This window comes from Trachinotus anak, unplaced genomic scaffold (assembly GCF_046630095.1).
Source record: "Trachinotus anak isolate AG129_WGS33_773 ecotype Australia unplaced genomic scaffold, CSIRO_AGI_Tana_v1 ptg000026l, whole genome shotgun sequence".
NCBI lineage: Eukaryota > Metazoa > Chordata > Actinopteri > Carangiformes > Carangidae > Trachinotus > Trachinotus anak.
Genome location: NW_027273877.1, coordinates 12090391 through 12111898, shown reverse-complemented (window position 1 = coordinate 12111898; position 21508 = coordinate 12090391). Strand labels below are relative to the sequence as shown.

General features: G+C 43.8%; 1 protein-coding gene and 1 long non-coding RNA gene across 2 annotated transcripts in view; both read right to left on the bottom strand.

Moving 5' to 3' along the window:
- Positions 1 to 21508, bottom strand: part of LOC139609599 (protein NLRC3-like) — a 362291-nt gene that overhangs the window by 132583 nt on the left and 208200 nt on the right. The gene's annotated exons all lie outside the window — the stretch shown is intronic.
- LOC139609664 (uncharacterized) lies at positions 17443 to 18678 on the bottom strand. The gene is made up of 3 exons (XR_011685290.1): positions 18086 to 18678; positions 17826 to 17988; positions 17443 to 17605 (listed from the first exon to the last, which is right to left on the bottom strand). It is a non-coding gene; the product is annotated as an uncharacterized lncRNA (long non-coding RNA).

Sequence of the window (21508 nt, the reverse complement as noted above, 5' to 3'; positions counted from 1 at the left end):
TGTTCATCTTGGACGGCCTGGATGAAAGCAGACTTTCACTGGATTTCACCAGCAGGGAGGTTGTGTCTGATGTCACACAGACGTCATCAGTCAACCTGCTGCTGACAAACCTCATCCAGGGGAACCTGCTTCCCTCGGCTCTGGTCTGGATCACTTCCAGACCTGCAGCAGCCAATCAGATCCCTCCTACATGTGTTGACAGGGTAACAGAGGTACGAGGCTTCAGTGACGCCCAGAAGGAGGAGTACTTCAGGAGGAGATCCAGTGATGAAGAGCTGTCCAGCAGCATCATCTCACACATCAAGAAGTCCAGGAGCCTCCACATCATGTGTCAAGTCCCAGTCTTCTGCTGGATCACTGCTACAGTTCTGGAGCACATGTTGACTACAGAGCAGAGAGGAGAGCTGCCCCAGACCCTGACTGACCTGTTCTCACACTTCCTGCTGGTTCAGACAAAGAGGAAGAAGCTCAAGTATGATGAGAGATATAAAGGAAAGAAGAAGAACAAAAAAAAGAACAGCAGTCCACAGGAGCTGATGGAGGCTGACAGGGAAGTTCTTCTGAAGCTGGGGAGGCTGGCGTTTGAACATCTGGAGAAAGGAAACATCATGTTCTACCAAGAAGACCTGGAGCAGTGTGGTCTGGATGTCACAGAGGCCTCGGTGTACTCAGGACTCTGTACTGAGATCTTCAAAAGAGAGAGTGTGATCTTCCAGAAAACAGTCTACTGCTTTGTTCATCTGAGCATTCAGGAGTTTCTGGCTGCAGTCTACATGTTCCACTGTTACACCAACAGGAACACAGAGGTCCTTAGGAACTTCCTGAGAAAACATGTTGATTTAACCCTGGATGACTTCCTGAGGGCAGCCATGGAGAAATCCCTCAGAAGTAAAAATGGTCACCTGGACCTGTTTGTTCGCTTCCTTCATGGCCTCTCTCTGAAGTCCAACCAGAGACTCTTAGGTGGTCTGCTGGGTCAGACAGAGAACAGTCCAGAAACCATCCAGAGAGCCATCAACAACCTGAAGAAGATGAACAGTGATAAAATCTCTCCTGACAGAAGCATCAACATCTTCCACTGTCTGACCGAAATGAAGGACCACTCAGTTCATCAGGAGATCCAAGAGTTCCTGAAATCAGAGACCAGATCAGAGCAGAGACTCTCTGAGATCCACTGCTCAGCTCTGGCCTACATGCTGCAGATGTCAGAGGAGGTTCTGGATGAGTTGGACCTGGACAAGTACAACACATCAGATCAGGGACGATGGAGACTGATCCCAGCTGTGAGGAACTGCAGGAAGGCTCGGTGAGTCCAAACATGATCAATATAATTATCAATCAGTAGATTAGATCAGTAGTTGAGTCAAATTCAGATAAACACAGTTTTCATTTATTCTCATTATTCTTAGTTTTACTTTGCAACAATCAAAGGTCAGTTGTGTTTTTTTCTGGAGGTGTTGTAAATGCTGTGAGCACCAAAATGTAGATGTTTCAGTTGGTTGTGATTGTTGCTGTTAAGTTCATAAAAACACTTGTTATGTTTATTTGTAATAATAGTTGGATGCTTCATTGATTTGTTAATGTTCTGTGTTGTTTTGAGCCTTTTTGGTTTAATTCAAACCTGATCAAACTAATTAATTCAATTCAATTCAATTCAATTCAGTTTTATTTGTATAGCACCAAATCATAATATACATTATCTCAAGGCACTTTACAAGGTCAGGTCAAGACCTTACTTTGTTACAGAGAAAAACCCAACAGTTCCCACAAAGAGCAAGCGCTTGGCGACAGGGGGGGAGGAAAAACTCCCTTTTAACAGGAAGAAACCTACGACAGAACCGGGCTCAGGCTGGGCGGCCGTCTGCCTCGACTGGTTGGGTTCAGGAGGAGAAAGAAAAAGGGGGGGTTGGGGGGAGGAGAGAGGAGAAAAGAGGGAGAGATAGACCAGGAACAGCTGTGTCGGTAATGTTGTTATCAATAATAATGACAGGTAACAGTGGTTAATAGTAAAGATGAGTAGTGGTGGATCTGGATCCTGCTGCTCCAGAGGCAGAGAGACCTGCAGAATGAGGACAGAGAGAGGGAGAGAGAGGAGAAGCACAAACTACGGGAGAGAAAAAATACAAAGTTAATGGCATAAAGTAATCGAGAGAGAGAGAGAGAGAGACAGAGAGACAGAAATAGAGAGAGAGCGCCCAGTGAATCATGGGAATCCCCCAGCAGTCTAGCTCTATAGCAGCATAACTAAGGGATGGTTCAGGACATACCTGAGCCAGCCCTAACTATAAGCTTTACTAAACAAGACAGTTTTAAGCCTGATCTTAAAGGTAGAGAGGGGCTCTGCCTCCTGAACCCACACTGGGAGCTGGTTCCACAGGAGAGGAGCCTGATAGCTGAAGGCTCTGCCCCCCATTCTACTCTGACAAACTCTGGGAACCACAAGTTGACCTGCATTTAGAGAGCGAAGTGTCCTATTGGGAAAATAGGAAACTATAAGCTCTCCAAGGTACGATGGTGCCTGACCATTAATGGCTTTGTAGGTGAGAAGGAGGATTTTAAATTTTATCCTGGATTTTACAGGGAGCCAATGCAGAAAAGCTAACACAGGAGAGATGTGATCTCGTTTTTTTGGGACATCCTGACAATAAAGAGTTACAGTAGTCCAGTCTTGAGGTAACAAATGCATGAACTAGTTTTTCAGCATCCTTTAGACACAGAATGGGTCTGATTTTAGCAATATTGCGCAGGTGGAAGAAGGCTGTCCTAGAGACTTGCTTTATATGTGAAGTAAAGGACAAGTCCTGGTCAAAAATGACACCAAGGTTTCTGACTGTAGCAATGGAGGCCAAGGTGATGTCATCCAGAGTCAGTATATTATCACATAGTGTATCTCTGAGGTGTTTTGGGCCAATTACAATAACTTCAGTTTTGTCTGAATTTAAGAGTAAGAAATTACTGGTCATCCAGGTTTTATGTCCTTAAGACAGACCTGAAGCTTGGCTACCTGGTTAGTCTCACCTGGCTTCATGGATAAGTACAACTGGGTGTCATCTGCGTAACAATGGACATTTATCTGGTGCCACCTAATAATGTTTCCTAGAGGAAGCATAATTAAAGCAGCTCCACTGATCTTACACCTCAGTGTGTGTTTCCAAATGTTTCCAGGTGTTTCATTGTGACAGTGTCACAGGAGAGCAGTGATGAATCTGTGGAGGTGTGTATTCAGGACTCATGAGGTTTCTATGACAACAGTCATCAGTGTTTGACAGTGAACAGTGAATGCAGTGAAGCTCTAATGAGCAGGTTCTAGCAGGTGTTTAGTAAAGTTTGTATAAGACCGGAATCATTGTCCAGAGATGACTGAAGTCATGATGACCATGGAGGATGTTAGGGGACGCCCCCCCCTTTAAATCACAGGAGACAAAAACAGTGGGCTCCAGTGAAAGCTGCTTTAAAAGTGGAGCTGAACAGCAGCCACTGTGGTAACAACAAACACTGATGGGATAATGGTTCATGATCAAACAGAATGTAACAGCTGCACAAGCAGAGAAAAGTCATCACATCAGTGAAATGACTCAACTGGTCAAAGCAGACCAAGAGTGGAGATGTAAACCCCTGAGTGTATTGACCTGATCAAGGCTGAGCTTTATTGATTCTTGAACTTTTCATGTTGAAGAGTGAACTTGTGTTTTTTCAAGTGTCATGGTGCAGCTTTAAAGTCTTTCCATAGATTGTGCTGAATGAGACAGAAAGTCCCAGGTGTTTTCTCTCTTGTTGCTGTAGAGGAGAGTCGTATCAGGAAATGTTCAGCTTCAGCCAAGAACACAGGTGTGAATCTATCAGAGCAGAACGGGAGGATTCAGTCTTCTTCTACACACCAGAGCTCAGTGTCATGTTTCTGTGAGGAGCTTCTGTGAAAACCAGGCAACAAACAGAGATTAGATTGAACTGTTGACTGAGTTGACCTCAGGAGAAATGTTCTGGAGTAGGGATGCCACGGTGTGGAAATGTTCCCACCGGACATTAAGACATGTGTGGGCTCAGTATCTGTAGATGAGACCTCAGTGTTTCCCACACACTGATTTATCTGTGACAGGCCGCCACCACATCAACAATGACGCCACATATTGATTTTCTATTGGTTTACAGTTTCAGATGAGGAAAACTTTATTTCACTATAGAGCTGTACACACATACACACACACACACACACACGCACACACACACACACACACACACACACGCTTCCAGGTTGTAACTGTAGAGTCCACTAAGTGTTGATCACTAGTGTCTTACTGAGGACAGTTTGTTCATGGATCAACGTGGGCGCTGCCACTGATTCACCACAATGAGCCAGATGTGTTTTATGCAGTGGTGTGTGTTGACTGCTACAGAGAGGCAGCAGAGCCAAGCAATCTGGAGTCAGTTTAAAAACACTGGAGAATAAAACTGTTTTTCTGAACAAGATTCTGACTCTGGATCAGATCATATGATGGAAGCAGAAATGTAACATCATTTTCCCTCCTTCATCTGCACAACAAAGATTCCCATGAAACTCTGCAGGTCTGAGAGAGAGTGATGAGAATTATTGTTTCATGTCAAACACAATCAGATAAGATGAGCTGAGCCACAGATGTGAAGAGCAGATGTTCATCACATCATCATCTTTTCTCATCAGATGCATTTTAACTTCAGTGTCTTTTATTACAAACTGTCTGATTTTATTCTAACACATTTTATATTTTCTCTCATCACAGACTTGTTGGTTGTGGACTCTCACAGACTCACTGTGAAGTCGTGTCCTCAGCTCTGAAGTCCAACCCCTCCCATCTGAGACACCTGGACCTGAGCTACAACTACCTGAAGGATTCAGGAGTGAAGCAGCTGTGTGCTGGACTGGAGAGTCCAAACTGTAGACTGGAGACTCTGAGGTCAGTTCACTGACTGGAGCTGTTGTAGTTTTATATTCAGTTCAAATCTGTGAAGTTCCAGTTTTTCATTGGTTGGTTCATTTTCAGGATTTCTGTGTGAGGATTTAAAAAATCAGCCAGTGAAGAGAAAGAAGGAAGATGAGACCAGGAGCAGAGTGATGATGGGGAGGGTCAGGAGAATCCCCGGGGGCCGTTTGGGGGCCGGGGCCAGACTGATTATTGTGTAGACTAATAATATTGTGTTATATAAAAGTGGTCTACCTCGCTGCACCATCCTGCAGCCTGAACTGAACCTCGCAGCCTCTTGTCTCTCCCAGCACGTCAGACGCTACCAAGTCTATATTTGCAGTTGGGGGGTAAATGAGTGGCTCCTCCTCAGGGGGTACAACCCCCGTGTTCCTTGAACTGTGATTGGTCAGCTGCTGACCAATAAGAGCTGTGAAGTGGGGCTGGTACAGAGTCATCAGAGACGTGTTGGTGTTATCAGGGAACGTGTGTGTTCACTGTTCACATTGGTTTGAAGCAGCAGCAGAAAGAGAAGGAGAAAGGTGGAGCAGAGAAATGTTCCACAATCACAGAGAGATTCAACATCCAGTAAAGAGCCGGCAGCTGAAATGCTAAGCAGGGGCGTTGTAGCTAGCTGCTAGCTCAGCTCATAGTAAATGTGGCTAGTATAGCTAGCTGCTAGTTGTTGGGCAGCAGCCCTGTGCTTGTGTCAGCTGCTGTTTGTCTTTGTGTGTTATTAACAGCTGGGACTGGTGATCTCCAGGTAAAATGAAGGGTCCCACTCGGCCCCTGGATGAGAGCAGTCACAGTGTTTGTGATTCAGAGCAGCAGAGAATTGACACAGTTTGATCTTAAAATCAGAAAGTTGATGAGAATCAAACTGCAACAGTCTCACAGATCTTCTGCTGCTGCTGCTGATCTGAACACCAGCAAAGCTGCAGCTCTCTGCAACCAACAAATATTGCAGCTGTTGTTGTGTGTTGATGTCAGCACTGCAGCATCATGGGAAGCCACAGACCTTCAGACTGCAACACAAACCAGATCAAAGCAGGGCCAGTGGCTGAGGCGGGAAAGTGGAGACAAGAGGAAACTCAGCTGGGACATGGAGGCAGGAAGGATTAGATTGATGCTGGGAGCAATTTATGAGCAGCTCCCACCTCCCCAATATTATAGTGAATAAACAGGTGAGGAGCCAACATGTCCTCTGTGTTCAGGTGGAGCTTCATGTGGGCTCCTTCTATCAGGGGCTAAAACAAGCCTGTCTCCAGGCCCACACACCTGGAGACATCAGCAGGTGCTGAGGTGTCTCCCAGCAGCCACTGAGAGTCAGAGCTCAGAGGTGAACTCACTGAAGGCAGAAGGAGACAAGATGGATTTGATTTGTTGGTGAGGGTGAAGGACTCAGGAAGCAGCTTTGAACAGGCGTGATGCAGCTGAAGGCAGGGAGGGACTGGCCAATCAGAGGAGATCCAGGAAAACAGCTCCTAGTTCCTCAGGAGACAGCTGCCACTGATCTGAGAGCAGATGTTGTGTTGTGGTCAGAAACACAGCAGCTTGTGTATGTTGTGGAGCTGACAGTACCATGGGAGGACGCAGGAGAAACGGCCTCTGAGAGGAAACAGCTCAGATACACAGAGCTGGCAGCAGAGGCAGAGGAGCCTGCTCTGAAAGCTGAGCTCCAGGGGAGGTTGGCTGTAGGGGTTTTGTTGGCAGATCAGTCTGGTCCCTGTTACCTGAACTGAGCTGCTCTCACTTCTGTTCTCTTCAAGTCCACGTTGTGCTTCTCTGAACCTGTGCACTGTGAACTCAAAGCGCTCCAGGTGTCCTTCATGTCATATCTAGTTGATTGTGTGTGAACACAACAAAAGGTCAGACTTGATCTTGAAGGATGGAGCTTCTTCTAATCATATGAATAACACAAGTGGTCATGTGACTGTGGTTCAGGAGCAGTTACCAGAGCAGACTGACACTGACACTCAGAGAAACTCTGTTCATCAACTATCAGACCTAAACCGTGGACGTTGTGCTGAGCTGAAGGGTTGTAGGACTGTGAGCACAGGTTTGATCTCTGCTCTGTGACCAGATGAATTCTACTTCCTCATTCAGTGAAGATCAGCTGAATAAATCTGTGCTGTTTTCCAGCAGGAGGCTCTGAACGTTACCTGAAGGTGAACTGGTTGTTGCTGCAGGTCACAGAATCTGACGGCTCACAGAATGGGCTGTAACACCGGTGGTAGACTGAGGCCGAGCACTCGTCCTCCTCCAGTTCTCAACAGTAACACGAGTTCTTCTTTAAAGATGTGGACACAGAGAAATATTTTCCCTCCTCCTGTAAATGTGACATTGTGCAGTTGTTTGGTGACGTTGGAACATTGAAGCTGCTCCACCATGTTTGTTCTGAACAGTGTGACTGAGTTCTCACTGTTTGTTCACGTCCTCAGTGTTTTGTTTCTGTGTTGATGTCTGTAGTGTCAGAGAGGGAACAGACTAAACAGATGTGAATCCTCTGATTCTCCTCTGATTACAGACTGAACTGAGGTCAGCAGCAGCTGATCAACCTGTGTTCACATCAACAGCTGTATGAATGTTGTGCTGACATTTGGATGATGTGTGTAGAAGGCTGACATGATGAAGATCCGCAATAACAGAAGGACAAAGTCACTCTACTCATTTTAGACAAAGATCATTGATCAGGACAAATCTGATTGATTATCAATCGTTGATCTACATCTTTGATTCTTTATTCAGATTGAGGGGCTGCAGTTTATCAGAGATCAGCTGTTCTTCTCTGGTCTCAGCTCTGAAGTCCAACCCCTCCCATCTGAGAGAACTGGACCTGAGTGGAAACCAGGACCTGCAGGATCCAGGAGTGAAGAATCTGTGTGGTTTTCTGCAGAGTCCAGACTGTAGACTGGAGACTCTGAGGTCAGACTCCATGTTTTCTTTCTGTGCTGAGATGAATGTGATGTGAAAGTTGTGTTGACACTGAGCTGCAGACATGAGGCTGATATTATACTGATCCACACTGAGGATCTTCATGGTAAAGTCTGTTTTCTTCTTCTCTGCTTTTAGAGCTGCTCTTCTCGCACATTTGTTTGATGAAGTTAATGCAGGAGACAAATTCAGAATTCTTTTCACTAATTTATTAAACAAGCTTTCACAAAATTAAAAGAGGATCTGTTGCAGAGCTCCGGGCCCAAACTCATAATCTTGCAATACTCACACACACAATGCTGTTGTACAAACATATTCTTCATGACACTGACATTGACATTTGTAGCCTTTTGGTGAAACACCACAGTTTAATGTGAGTCCTGCAGCCCCGAGTCTGGTGAGATACACTCATATTATAATAGGGTCAAATCATATGTATTCATTAAAATCATATGTTAAAATCATATTACAATCAGATTAAAATCATATTAACATTATATTTAAAATCATATTTAAAATCATACTAAAATCATATGTGGTTACTTTTACTGTGTCTTCTTGATCATTAAATGAAAAATAAGCAAATAAGCAGTATGACATACTCTTCACCATCAACTAGTGAATTTAATATATATTTCTATACATTTGTTCTCATGTCTCCAAACTTCAGCCTGACATGTTTGTTGTCTTTGAAAACTTGAGGATCTTTAGTAGAATCTGCACAACATGAGTTTGTATAGATGGAGCCACAGGTGGAGCTGGCAGAGTTGAAGAGGTGGAGTCACTACGTCTTTATTGAAGCAGCAGCATGTTGTCATGAATATTAATGAGAGCTGTTTTTACTTTGTCTGTTTGACTCTTTGTGGTTTCAAGCAGGAACTTTGTCTCCTAAACTCATATCTTTGATTCTTTATTCAGACTGATTGAGTGCTGGTTGTCAAAGATCAGCTGTTCTTCTCTGGTCTCAGCTCTGAAGTCCAACCCCTCCCATCTGAGAGAACTGGACCTGAGTGTGAACCAGGACCTGCAGGATCCAGGAGTGAAGGGTCTGTGTGGTTTTCTGCAGAGTCCACACTGTAGACTGGAGACTCTGAGGTCAGTTCACTGTTGTAGATCTTATATCTTGAATCCACAGCTAATGAAGCTTCACACACAAGTTGAATCCATTGACTGTGAATGAATGAATGACATTGTAAATAGTTGTTGTCTCATGTTTCCAGTTGTTCTTCTCTCAGACTGAGAATGATTCTTCAGTTTCAGCTCATTTCAGTCACAAAACTGTTGTGTTGACAATGTTGTGTTGTACTGACATGATGATGATCCACAATAACAGAAGGACAAAGTCACTCTACTCATTTTAGACAAAGATCATTGATCAGGACAAATCTGATTGATTATCAATCATTGATCTACATCTTTGATTCTTTATTCAGATTGAAGGACTGCAGGTTGTCAGAGATCAGCTGTTCTTCTCTGGGCTCAGCTCTGAAGTCCAACCCCTCCCATCTGAGAGAACTGGACCTGAGACTCAACAACCTGCAGGATTCAGACCTGAAGGATCTCCGTGGTCTCGTGGAGAGTCCAGACTGTAGACTGGAGACTCTGAGGTCAGTAGAGGGGCGGAGTCAGTCCATGCTGCTCTCAGCAGTATTGTACTAAACACAGTTAGTATCAGAGCAAAGATCCAGTGTTTCCTGTGAACCTCCAAACTCCTCAGTGGCTGCTTTCCTCAGTGAAGCTGTGAGAGGAGAACGGGGACAGGCTTCAGGATTGGACAGAAAGACAGAGAGAGAGACAACAGTCAGCCAATCAGAGCAGCCAGAAGCTTGTTGTGATCATGTGACTGAGTTGATGTGAAGACGACTGTTGTTGTTGTGTTGATGTGTACAGGAAATAAAGCTGATTCCAGCTGACAGCCTCACAGATGGACAGAGACAGTGTCCTCATTCATCAAACTGTCCAATCTGATCTGAGACTGTTTGTTCTCTGGTTTCAACACTAAACAGCTGATCAGTTTCATCTGTGTCACAGCTCTGAGATCAGTGTGATGGAGTCACTTTAAACACTTTAAACACAGAGACTCTGTGTTTAAAGTGACATCAGCTGACAGGTAACAGGAGTGAATCCATCACTGACCTGTTGCTGACTCAGCACTTTGTTTCCACTGTGGACTGAGTGAAATGTGCAGAGTGAACAGACTTGATGCTGAACGTCTCTGCAGGTCTGTGAGCTTCCAGCTCAGTGTGTTCACTCCAACACGTTAACATGAGAGCTGAGAGGAAGCAGCTGCTGCACATCTGGTCTGAACAGGACTGAAGTCCCTGCTGCATCACTGACTGATGAAGTGAGTCTCTGTAAACACTGATTCATCTCCTCTGCTTTCTTCTTCTCTACACAGATGTTGGTGAGAGTGGAGAGGAGAGCTTGATCCAGCAGTGACTGACAGAGGAATCAGAAGAAGTGGAGATGACTCTCAGTGCTGCAGTCTGAACTGATCTGAGAACAGCTCCACTGTCACACACAGAGTCCAGTCCACCATCATCCCTGTGTGTTCCTCTGGATCTGACAGAGCATCATCAGTGTCTCTGGACTCAAAGCTCATCAAGTTCAGCTCTGAACAGTTTCCTTGTTGAGCTTCACAAAGAGGGAATTTCACAGTAAAATGACTTGAACTCTGAAGATTAGTTTGACTCAGACGTTGAAGCCTCATGTTCTTCAGCTGAACTTTCCCAGATATTATTGTACAGGAGGAACATGTTATTTTTATCCTCCATCCCTTCATTCAAGTTGTGTTAAGGAGGAACAATCACACAGACCAACAGCTTGGCTTGAAAAATGTTCATCTCTCCATTATAATGCTGAGTCAACAAGTGTCACTGAGTCAATGGATCATTAATTAACTGGACTTTAAATCCTCCTTTATGGTCAATAATGTTTTTATATTGACTTCCTGTTTGATTCCTGGTTTTTAACCAGTCATTGTTTTTATATTTTACTCCTCTTTTATTCCATAAAGCTGCCAGTTTATTCCTAAACGACTGTGTGTGTTGTTGTTGTGTTGTGTGTTTGTTGTGAAGCTCTTGCTGTGTAAAATGATGATCCACGTCTGGGCGAGATATGACTCTGGACTTCTACACCAACATGTAACAAAAGTCTCTTGAAAGTACTTGAATGAGTCAAAAAAATTTTCAAAAAGGCACTGAAGACCCTCAGAGTTTCATGTAGTAGAGTTTATTCCTTGTGACAAGTCATAGACCCGAGTCCGTCCTGGACCAGACTGATGTCCAAACTGTTCTTCACATCCTTTTATCCCATAAAACATCCTGCACACTTTGCCTCCAAAAAGGCAACTTTGCCTGCCTTCTAAAAAAAGACTTCCCAGGTGCCTTGGAAATAATGGAGTCACAATCAGCCTTCTTGGTAGCTCTTTACCTTTTGTGACAGTTACTAATGGTGTCCTGCTACATCCTCAATCATCTTGCATGTTCGTTCTGTTGGTGTCATGTAACCTTAGTTTGAACCCCCGGAGCTGCCATCAGCTGACTCCCTTATCTTTGAAGGGGCTTCACTGCACCTTTTTAAAAAGAACCTCAATGCACTTGGGAAGACATTTATCATCATTACATTTAATTACATCTGTAAGCCCAACTATTGCCCTATGGTTGCTCCACCAATGCCCTAACGTTGCTCCACTGGTGTTCTAATGAGCAGCTGGTAGCTGGTATCATCAATCATCATGTTGGCATGCTCAGCCAACAAGCCATCGTTGGTGTTCTCTACCAAGAAGTCATTACAGTGGTACACTTAGCCAATGCTCTAACAGCCTGGTACATGATAACAAACCACACTGAGTACGCGTAATAGGTGGTAATAGGTAATAGGTGTGAGTTTAACTCCTAGGTATTGACTAACTTAACTCAGTAAACAATAATATGATATAATAATAGATTATAATAGAATAAACATCATCTATGTGGCGTTGCCCCCCCCAGAAATGTTTCCATTTTTCACATGTGGCGAGACGGGCAGCAGAGCCCCTCCAATAGGGTCCGGCTGCAGCCTGCAGTGCTGCGGGCGTGGCGAGATCGGAGTGTGACAGAGCAATCGGACAAGTGGCGAGTGGAGGACTGCTACGTCACATACCATTTTGGGTCAAAGGTCATTAGAAGAGAAATATGGAGGAAAAAGGATTAGTATGTGTGAATGATTGCAGAGGTACTAGATATAATAGTGTTCAAAATAAGGAGAGTGCAATTGACCTTACACTGGTATCAGATGGAATTGCAGGAGCTACAACATGGGAAGTATTAAACCAGTCACCAGTGGGCTGTGATCATTACCCTATAATAATTAAGATAGGAGTAGAGATACACCAAGAGGAGGAGCTAAGGATTCCGAGATGGAAATGAAACCAAGCAAACTGGGAATTGTTTCGTGTGCTGAGTAAGAGAAAGTGTGAAGCTTTACTTAGAGAACACATCTCAGATGGGGACGAGTTTAACGGAGAGTCAGTGGCAGCCAATATGCAGCAGCAAAGGAAACCATACCAAAAAGCACAGGAAGCTGAGGTGAGAAGAATGTTCCATGGTGGAATGAACATTGTAGGCAAGCAGTGAAAATGAGAAACAGCATTTAGGCAGTTGAAAAAACCTCACTCACTAGTCACATTAATCCAGTATAAAAGATCTCAAGCAGCAGTTAGGACAATTATAAGAGCAACCAAGCGTGCACACGGGAGGTGATACTTTGACACAGTAGGGAGAGAGACACAGGTATCTGAGGTGGGGGGTATGGTCAGGAAAATGAGTGGCATTAGGAGGAATTCTTTAATACCGGCGTTGACAATAAGCAACAAAACAGCAGTCAGCAACATAGAAAAGGCAGAGCTTTTGGCAGAGACTTTAGTTAAAATCAGAAAATGCTAGACAGTGTAGAGATCACATTCTGGCACTAAACACAGGTATTAATATTAGGAAACCTGCAACTGGAGATAGTTTAGACTTTCCTTTTAGTTGCTTTGAATTGAAAAGGGCCATCTCCAACACACAGCAGTCACCACCAGGGAAAGATGGCATTTGTCACAGCATGCTGGATCATATGGACGACAGTGCACTGATGGTTGTATTACAATTGTTCAATACACTGTGGGACACTGGGAAAATTCCAGTTGCATGGAAACAGTCAGTCATTGTACCCATTGTAAAACATGGCAAAGACTCATCAGATCCCTCAAACTATAGACCAATAGCTCTTACATCACAGTTGGGAAACACTATGGAACGGATGGTAAGGGAGGCTACTGTACTTTCTAGAAAGTAAAGACTTGTTCTCTCCCTTCCAAAGTGGGTTTCAGAAAGAGAGAAACATAATGGACTCTGTGCTACGCTTGGAGTCAGAAATTAGAAAAGCCCAAACAAATAAGGAGATAGTAGTTGCTGTATTAGAAAGAGCCTATGATATGTTGTGGGAGGAAGGTTTACTAAGTAAATTGAGTAGATTAGGGGTGGGTGGCAGGTTGTACAACTGGGTGCTGGACTTCCTCCGTGAGAGGACAATAGAAGTAAGGGTGGGAACAGAATACTCAAGAGTATATCAGGTTGAAAATGGAACCCCGCAGGGAAGTGTTTGTAGTCTGATATTATTTAACATCATGATTTATGATATTTTTGAGCAAATAAAAGATTTAGGAATAGGTAAATCTCTGTATGCTGATGATGGGGCCTTATGGGTAACGGGGTGGAATCTAAAGTATATTCAGGGAAAACTCCAGGCAGCAGTTGGGATTGTGGGACAGTGGGCAAATGAGTGGGGCTTCAAGTAACAGTATCTGCGGCAATGAGACAAGTGATATGTTTTGCCAGGAGTCATAAAACAGTATCACTGAAATTATATGGGCAAACACTTGAACAAGTCAGAATAATTAGATTTCTAGGTGTACTATTTGATGAGAAGTTAACCTGGATCAATGAAGGAAATAGTTTATATTGTCATGATTAAGATGGATAATGAGATCCATCCTTCCTTTTTCTAGTCACTCAACCTGATTGGATCCATGGTGGGAAGAGGGCGACCAGAGCAGCCCAATAAGCTCCTCCTACATTCCCAGATGCTCTCAGACCAGCTGGGAGAGTCTGGAGTGTGTATATAATGTAAGTTCCCCACCATCTTCTGCCTGGTTTGTACATTAAATATAAATGAGGGCTGAAAATAAATTTTGTACTTTTTATATTCCACTTTTTTTTCACAAGTTCTTGTGATTTTTTTATTTATTTATTTTTTATTATTAATGGTCCACATGCACAAAAATGTGTACTATAAGTATATTATTAGTACTATAACAACAATAACTATGATATATAAGATCAATGAAAGTAAAAGACCTACACTCCCAATTCAAATGAGGACCGGGGGAGCTGGGGATCAAACCACCGACCCTCAGGCTTTTTCTCCTCAGCTGCAGCCACCCCATGTTTGTATGAGGGGGTGTTTGTGAGCAGGAGCAGCATGACTGCTATTGGCCTACTGTGGGTTTGAGCGTGTAACTAGATTGTCACGTCACGCCCCGATCACACCACGCCCCCTGGTCTGCAGGCTGCAGCTGGACCCTTCTCCAGGCGGCTGACATCCTTCAGGTGTACGACTGCCACCAGCTCGGCTGCAGTATTGACACACAACTGTAGTTGCAATAAAGCTGCAAGGGATGTTTCCGTCCCACAGAGGGTCTATAGACATGCTTTCAAAATAAAAGACCAAGAGGTACACTTCAAGTTGTTTTTGACAAAGTCACTGTAAAACCTAATGTCTTAGAACTTTTCATTCTTCCCTCTGGACATAAATGTTCAACACCAAGAGCCTCAGAATCAGGTCTTTTCTCAGACCTTCAAACAAACTGACAGAATTTCAGTTTGAACTGAGTCAGTTGAGTAGTCCTGAGATTCACAGAGAGACCAAACATTCACAGTGATACTTTTATTGTGAAAAGATAAATAAATGACAGATTATCAAAAAAATATATATATTCTGTAATATTTGTAACATTTACAATAGTTCATAAACAAACTTGTTCAGTACATTAATCTGAAAACATGTTAGTGAGTGAAAGAGACATGTACAGACTGAACGATCTGTTCAACAGTGAGAGAGTTTCTCTAACAGGAGGAGACTCTCTCTACTACACTGAACACAGAGACACTGAGGAGCCAGACGACCAGAACCCAAACCCAGGACACAGAGGCTGAGTGAAGGTGGTGTTGAAGGTGTGGAGGTGGATCAGTGAGTCAGAGGAGACTCTGTAGAAGGACAGAGAGCCAGCAGGACAGTCCACATACACTGCTACTCTCCTCTGTCTGTTGGGGACAGAGGAGGAGGAGACGGAGAAGGAGACAGATGTTTCTCTCTTATTGTGACAGACAGAGTGAACTTGATCAGAGCAGTACAGTCTCCAGGACTGATGGTTCTCTCCAAACACACAGTCTTTTCTGTTTCCTCTCCTTCTGATTCCTCTGTAACTCACTGATATATAAACCCTTCCACTCCACTCCACCTCCCAGTAACAGCGACCAGTCAGACCAGTTCCACACAGCAGCTGAGCCCAGTGGTCAAATCTGTCTGGATGATCAGGATACGACTGATCCTCCTCCACATGAGTCACCTTCCTGTTGTCGTCAGACAGTTGGAGCTTTGTGTTCACTGTGTTTGTGTCGAGTGTGAGTTCACAGGAATCTGATGGAGACAACGAGACGCAACACAGGTGGAGTTATTGATCTGTTGTGACTGAGTCTTGTTTCGTTTTCATGAATCAAATGAAAAACACACTTACACTTCCTCAGACCTCGTCTCAACCATTGGACTCCACCAGGCTCCACCCTGAAAGAGGGAGGGGGCACATTCACATTCAGCATGCAAACATAGACATTACACTACTTTTAAAGACAGATGGTTGTATTACTCTCTTCAGATGTAGGCTTGTATGTATGGACGTACAGTCACCACAGAGAGAAAGGTAGTGGAGCCTTTATCTTGTCATTATACAGAGAAAATATTTCATCATTTGTGAAGACACACAATCCTTAAAGCTTCCTTCCTGTATGTTGAGTTTAGAGTCTTTCACTTTGCTCGACAGTTTCACAGTCTGTGATATGTTAGATGAATAAATCTGACAGATGTTCTCATGTCAGGGAAGAGACTAAACCAGAGACAGTCAGAAACACATGTTGGAGAGGATCAAACAGCAGGAGGCTCAAACTGCTGGAAATTCTTCTTCTGTATCTTATCAAAATGAAGACTGTGAGACTCCTTGGTTACTGTGAGCAAATGAGTTCAACAGTAATGACCTGCTGCTCAAACCTCTGCTAACAAAGGGGAGCTGTGAATTTAGTGTGCAGGTACTCTTTCTTTGTATCGCAGCGCCTGTCCCACTGAGGTTAAATACATGTGAACGACTACTTACAACTACATTTAGGAAAACATCTTGACCAGCAGTAGGTGAACAATAATAATAATAATCATGATAATAATAATATAGAAATAGATGAAAAATCTCCACAGACTCCACATAAAGTAATTTTCAGAGTCTAGAAACGACTGTTTAACAAAATCCTACACAGTTTGGATGAATATTCGTTAATGCAAATCATGTTTTACATGGTCATCAGTGAAACAGGTTGATGAATCCTGACCTGAGAATTTCCAGTGAACACTGTGGACTTGCACAGCAGCCTCACTCCTGAATCCTGCAGGTTGTTGTTACTCAGGTCCAGCTCTCTCAGACTAGAGGACTGGGAGCTGAGGACTGAGGACAGAGCTTCACAGCTTCTCTCTGAGTGCTCACAGGCGCGCAGACTGACAATGAAAAAATGAACATGAGGACATGTAAGTGTTAAAAGGAACAAAGATCTCAGTTTGCTCTACAGCTCGAAGCAAACTAACAACAAAATGCAGAGCAGCTGATCATTCAGAATTTACATTGTTAGTGCTGACAGTTTAAGTTGACATGTAATTGTACTTTGTCTTCATGTATTTTGAATTCTCACTACATGTACAGAAAAAAATGGCCTGTGTTCAAATGTGCGTTCCACATGAGATGGTCAGTGAGCCAGTGCCACAACCTTCAGTGTAGTTTTTACAGTAGTGACATCCAGCTGTTCATGTCTTCTCATCCAAAGTCCACCCTTCCACCATCTTCCCTCTCTGATTGTCTACTGGAAATGATCTCCTGGTTGTCCTCTAACTTTCTGAAACTCAACAGTGATACAACTGAGGTTCTCCTCGTTAGTACCAAAACTACCTTAGCCAAACTTGACAGTTTATCTCTAGTTATTGACAATGTCACTGCACATGCCTTCTATTTGATGTCCTCTGACATCCAGAAATTAAACAGCTTAAGCTTTGAATACATTTCAGGTGTTTGTAAATCTATTGGATACTGTTGTTTATCCATAATGGGACATGTACAGCATGTTTTTCTTTTCCTGTGACTGACCTTCATTGCCTTCGATCTTCTTTAAAATCCACTTTGCCACATGCATAGCATGTTGAGTAGTGTACACGTTGACCATCACGTTCACTGTTTGCGGTCTGCTTGCATCCTCCAGATAGCACCTTTTGATGGCAGGGAAACCATCGGGTAACTCAGCATCCTGCAGGTACCACTGGAAGAGTTCCAGTTCTTTAGCTCCCGAATCCTGCAAAGCTTCCAGCAGCTGCTCCTTCACAGACGCCTCCATCTTTTCTCCCTGGTAGAATCAGAGGATTTTTACAGCTCAATGACACACTCTTTAACCTAGAATAAAAATCTCAGATGATCATATTACATGCTCTGATATGTTTGTTTGCTGCACTGAGCTGATGTTGATGTTGAAGGGATGAAAGATTGTAAAATGCATCCACAGATCAGTAAAAAACCTTTGTCATCAGTGACTGTCGACCTGGTAAACAATTATCAATGAATCTTACAGATCTGTGAGATTAAACTGAGCCAACTGCAGCCACCTGCTCTCCAACTTCATCCAGGACAAATTCAGGTCCCACATCGGTCTGACTCACAGCAGTGACGGCCGACAGCAGACAGAGACTGAGACTCAGTCTTCATCCTGCTCCTCAGACGTCGCAGCGTCGGCTGTGGGTTTGATGAGAGAACAGCTGAGACACTTCACAACAAGTTTGTGGTGTGTGGGTTTAAAAGTGATTTAACAGGTACAGCTCAGTTCACTCACCTGGTTTGGTGATTCTCAGTTGAATTGGGTGTTTAGGCATCTCAGCTAAATGTATTTTTACAGCTTTTAGACGTCGAGCTCATGTGTGATCTTATTTAACAAACAGCATTTCTTTGCAAAAGAAGAGTCAAACCTGTCATATGGTTTTATGGTTCTGGGCCTTGTTTTTTTTAATTCTCATTAAAGAAAAATTCTGGATTATGTCAATATAGTGACATGAATCATTTCAAATGCTTGTCTCTGAGTCAGACCAGAACACCACCAGTTATCAAGTGTTTTTCCCCATCAGCTCCAGCTCTTGAAACAGGAAGTGGAGGACTCCATTTCCACTGACTGAGCCCTGTCAAAGGAAAGTTTCTGTTCCAGACAAAGTCATTTTATGTTATCAGCTGCTGATCAAATAACTGGTTCAACTCTGAGTTACTTATTTTTTCATAATACTTAATAATTAATAATACTGAATGTTAATGTGTGTGTAAATTCCTAATAACTGCCTCCAAAGTTTCCTTCAGTGACTCTAACTACAGACATGAGTTACCAGGGAAACAGAGACAGGGTCCAGCTGCTCCTCCTCTCATTCATTTCTTCAGCTGAGTTACTGAGTCATATAGTCAAAGGACAAACATGATGTGGTTCGTCTTTAACCACATCTTATATGTTCTGATCATTTTCTAATCTACAACCTACAGCTGGAGCATGAGCAGTAACTACACCTGTCAGGTCCATGAGCTGCAGTACATGTAGAAAGCAGCAGAACATGGATATAAGTAAAGTAGCTCAGAACTGTACTTGAGGAAATGACTCAGTTACTTTCCAGCACTGCTGAAGAGTTTGATCCTGAATATCGATCCAAGAGTGAGAAATAAATCATCAAAATAAACTCTCAGTAAACTCTCTAAAATATGACATGTTCAGTATTTATCAGTGATAGGGAGCAAGAGTCACTATTGATCAGTGATAGGGAGCAAGAGTCACTATTGATCAGTGATAGGGAGTAAGAGTCACTATTGATCAGTGATAGGGAGAACTAGTAAGTATTGATCAGGATTGAGGTAAAATAGAAGCGACACTGGCTCCAGTTGGAGGAGAACCAGGATCCTCTGACTCATTGGATGTGGCAGTAATTGTCTTCTGAACGTCACACTGAGCTTTAAACCCCCTGTCAGCCCCTCAGCCTGCAACACTGCGTCCACATCAGCCCTGAAGAGTAAACATCACATGCAGCTGTTCTCCAGCGGCTGTCCGGCCGAGCTCAGGCCGCCTTTAGTGGGCTCGGACAGCGTGAGAGCAGCGGGGCATGTCCGCCTCCTCCACAGGCTGATTCAGCCATGACAGTTGCCTTCAGTCATCAGCATGTGGAGCAACACAGTGATAACGACTCTGTGTTTCACTGCTGACCATCAAACCTCTCTGCTTCTGCTCTCATTCCACCACTTCTACTGCGAACATGGACCCGACATGGCGGACAGAGTTAAAGCTGCTCCAGACTTTACTGTTACTGAGTCATAATAACACGATAACTTCCACTGTTTCTGCTGGAACTCAGGTCATTACAGGTGCTAACGACTCAAACATTAAGAAAACTCCTCACATCACCTTCAGGTGGAGAAAATAATCCGCGTCTCAGTGTTCGTTAGAAGAGAAACTAAACTTCAACCAGGAGGAGCCCAGGGAGGCTTGTGTGTGGGGGGACAGTGGGTGGAAAACCATGGATGTATAAATACCATGGATGTGTTACAAGAACAGCAAACCGGATCTAAAAATGGCTTCCGGGTTACTTCCGCGTTATGTGGCCCATAGAGACTGCGCAGTAGTGTCACTCCCATCCTGCCTTTGGGCAATGAGAGCGATGGATGTACTATAAGAACTTGTTATAGTCTTATCAGCAGATCCAAAAGCAGTCCCAGCGTTTGTCCCTTGAAAAACTAATCAGGAGCATTTTAAGGGAACAGTTCTCTCCATCAGAGGTGTTTGTCAGGTGGTCAAACAGTGTCTGAAACACCCACCTCCCTCAGTGATTGGTCGGCTGTGTACAGGTTAGTAAGTAGGCGGGATTTGAACTTCTCTCTCCACTCAGATTATTTCTGTCACTTTTCATGTGAACAACTTAGGTCGACACAATGAATGTCCTCCAGCAGAGACTGAACATGGGAGAAGTTGTCTAATTTCAACCCACAGCTGGATCCAGGTCCAGATCCAGGTCCACGTCTAAGTCCAGGTCCAGCAGAGTCTGGTGTGTCCTGCTGCTGCTGCTCTGGGCTTCAACACAGCACACAAACAGCTTTAAGTGTGAATAATGATGGAGCAGTGATGTGAGTGCTGAGCTCTGACATGGAGAAGGGTCATGGACAGTTAGAGATCCTCATCTCACCTCTGAGCTCTGGTCTGGCTCTCATGGCCCCCACACAGAGTGGTTTTAGAGGGAGGGGCTCCCTCCTCTCTGTCCTCACACTGATCCATGCTGCTGGATTCACATCCACATCAGCTCACACACACTTTCTACCTTCATGTGGAGAGAAACACACATCATGAAATCTGAAACCCTGTTTCATATCAGTGTCAGTTGAATTCAGTCAGACAGCAGTGTGAGGAGGAGGAAGCTGCCATCAGCTGCTGTACTTCTACCATCAGTCCACTAGATGGAGTCATGAAGCTGCAGTGAAGTGAAGAGCAGCCCAGCTCACACGCTGCATGGGCGACTGTTTCAGGACTGAGGTCCACTGATTTCATCTGACAGTCTCTTTGTCTACAATGTCCCTGTAGAAAATGACTCAATGAAACAAGCTACAGCTGATTATTTCACACACAACAACCCCGACTGAATTTATTTCACCTCAAAGCTCAAATAATACAACATGAAGTAATCATCATGTTATTTTAAGGTAGATTTTAAGGTGATCCTGTTATGTTCAGTCAGGGAGGTTAGTTTGAGTTCTACTTCCCCCTGCTCTGTCAGCTTGCAATGAGCACTCAAGCTGATGCCTGTCAGTCACATGACATGACGAACCTACTCCTGACTCCTGGAGTCTGATGTTTCCCATCAGTTGTTTGTCAGTTTACAACACGAGCAAAGAGAAGAAAGGAGTGAAAAATGTTCCTGACATTACCCTTAAATGGAGAAATGAAGCTGTGCCCCAAGGATTACAGGAACTGAAACGGCAGTTTATACAGGAAATAGGGAAGTTGGAAGGAGGATATATGCATGTTCCAAAGTCACATTTGGGCTCAACTTCCTTTTGCAGTAAATGTGAAATGCATGACAGCAAAAGTGGCAGGTAGAAAGAGAGAGGAGAAAGATGGCGTGACCAGTGAGAGAGGACGACTGCAGAGTTTGGCTGATATCCTCAATCACCAATGATGAGCTCCTGTAAACCAAGCAAACAATAAAAAAGAAAAAAAGAGCACTGGTTGATAGAAAACAAC